General features: G+C 49.1%; 1 non-coding gene across 1 annotated transcript; it reads left to right on the forward strand.

Moving 5' to 3' along the window:
* Positions 1–739: 739 nt before the first annotated feature.
* Positions 740–842, forward strand: LOC118887161. Its single transcript, XR_005017903.1, has one exon. It is a non-coding gene; the product is annotated as a U6 spliceosomal RNA (small nuclear RNA).
* The last annotated feature ends 1,516 nt before the right edge of the window (positions 843–2,358 follow it).

The raw sequence follows: 2,358 nt of genomic DNA on the forward strand, positions 1-2,358 counted from the left end.
CAGCCAAATAAATAAATAAATATTTTTTAAAAAGGACTGTCCAGGTCATCAGAAACAAGGAAAGTCTGAGAAACCATCACAGACCAGAGGAGGCCAAGGAGACCTGACAACTGAACACAATGGGGTGACCTGGATGGTGGGCGAAAACAGGAAATAGACCTTAGGGGGAAACTGGGGAACTTAGAGTCAACCATGGAGCTTAGTAAATAGTAGTGTACCAGAGCTGGTTCCTTAGTAGTGAAACATGGACCACACGAATGTAAGATGTTAACACTGGGGAAAAACTGAATGGAGGGTATACAGGAACTCTTTGTACTATCCTTGCAACTTTTCTGTAAATCTATCAATAAAACTATTCTAAACTAAAAGCTTTATTTAAAAAAAAAAGGCAAGGGACAGAACAGTAAATATTAGTGCCATCATATACACATACATATGCATGTGTAATACACACATGTTTGCACATGCACTGAATATTCAGAAAGCATACTCTAGAAACCGATAACACCAGAGGCCTCTGAGAGGAACAAGGTGCTTGGAGGACAGGGAAAGGAGGACACAGCATACTTTTTCTACCTTTTGAATTTTGATACGAATGGTTAAAAAACGAGTGTTCTGGGAATTTCCTGGTGGTCCAGTGGTTAGGACTCGGTGCTTTCACTGCCAGGGATGCAGTTTCAATCCCTGGTCAGGGAATTAAGATCCCGAAAGCCACTTGGTGCAGCCAAAAAAAAGTGTTCTGTGTTGGCTTCAGCACAGACTAAAATTAGAATGGTATGGAGAAGATGAACCTGACCCAGTGCAAGGATGACACACAAACTCATGAACTGTTCCATATTCTTTAGTGTTTAGTGTGCACAGAGTTTCAGTTTTATAAGATGAAAAAGTTCTAGAGATTTGTTGCTCAACAATGTAAATATACTTAACACTACTGAACTGTACACTTAGAAATGGTTAAGATGGCAAATTTAATCTATGTGGCTTCACCACAATTTAAAAAATAGAGTGTTCTAAAGCAAAAGTGACAAAATGTTAATATCTGTTCAGAGATGGGTATCCAGTTTATCTTCTTAATTATGTTCTGTAATTTTCTTCATATTTGAAAATGTTAAATCTCAGGCCAGGGTTCTGTGTGTGCAAAGGCCCTGCAGCAGGATGAAGCATAGCCAGTGTGGGCTGGAGAGCAGGGAGCAAAGGACGAGGTGGCACAGGATGAGAGAAGTCGGTGGGGACTCAGTCACACAGCCACCGGAGACAACGTCCTTCCCGCACATTCCAGAGGCTCCCACCTGTGCCAGCCTAGAAGTCAGGTCTGCTCCCTAGCACTAACAGGGCTCCTGAGTCTGCTTCCCAAATCACATAGTGCCAGCCCCGGCCCAGCCCCCAGCTCTGCCCTGAACAGGACAAGCTCATGTTTCCCCATCCCCTCTAGGCTGCTTTACCCACAAGAGACAGCTCTGAGCCAACAGGTTTCTGTGGGCGGATGCCGCAGGGCAGGGTTCACACAAAGACGCGACTGTCTCAGGCACCATCCTGGCCCTGCAGAGCAGGATCCTCGCCTGATCTTCCAGCCTCCACATCAAAGAGGAGACATCTAAACCCCCGCTAGCCGCCCACAGCACTCAGCCCAGCCCTGGTCCCGGGTGGCTCTCTTGGGGTACTTTCCACCCCTCGGATAGGAGGAGGGAGGTTGAGGCAGGACACGACAGTAGCGGGTTGGCACTGCTGTGCCCAGGAGAAGAGTCAAGCCATGGAGCGCAGCATCTTCCACGCGCACGGCACTTTACAGTGCTCAGCGCACCGTGAAGGAGGCATGGTGGGTACTGGCATGCTTGTGACAGGTCAGGAAAAGGAATCGATTGTACTGAAGTCACAGCTGGCCAGAGGGTCCAGACCCTCCAGCTCCCAGGAGCACAGGAGGTTTCCACCCCAGGAGTGGCAGTCTGACAGCGAAGACACTGGGCGAGGCCTCCCAACGGCACCACTTAGTAGCTGGGATCTTGGGCAGACCTCCTGATCGCGACCTCCCTAGGGTGCCAAGTGCAGTGCCTGGCATGTCGTAAATATTCAGCAGTAGGTGGCTCTTCTAACCGTGATGCCCCAGAAACAACCCACTAGAGAGCTGTCACTAACAACCAACTCATCTACTCCAGAGGCCATCGCATGGGCTGAAATAGGAGGAGGGGTGAGGGCACCCGGGGACAGAGCACCTGCCTGCCAGATAGACCCCCTGCCCCACACCCAGGCTCACCAGCCTTGCTGAGATTAAACGCAATCAGAGTCACAGAAGAGGCGGTGGGAACCAGGAGACCTGAGGGGTCCAGTCTCCACACTGATCATAATGTGCTGTGTTACTCT

This window comes from Balaenoptera musculus, chromosome 1, assembly GCF_009873245.2.
Source record: "Balaenoptera musculus isolate JJ_BM4_2016_0621 chromosome 1, mBalMus1.pri.v3, whole genome shotgun sequence".
In the NCBI taxonomy this organism is placed as follows: Eukaryota; Metazoa; Chordata; class Mammalia; order Artiodactyla; family Balaenopteridae; genus Balaenoptera; species Balaenoptera musculus.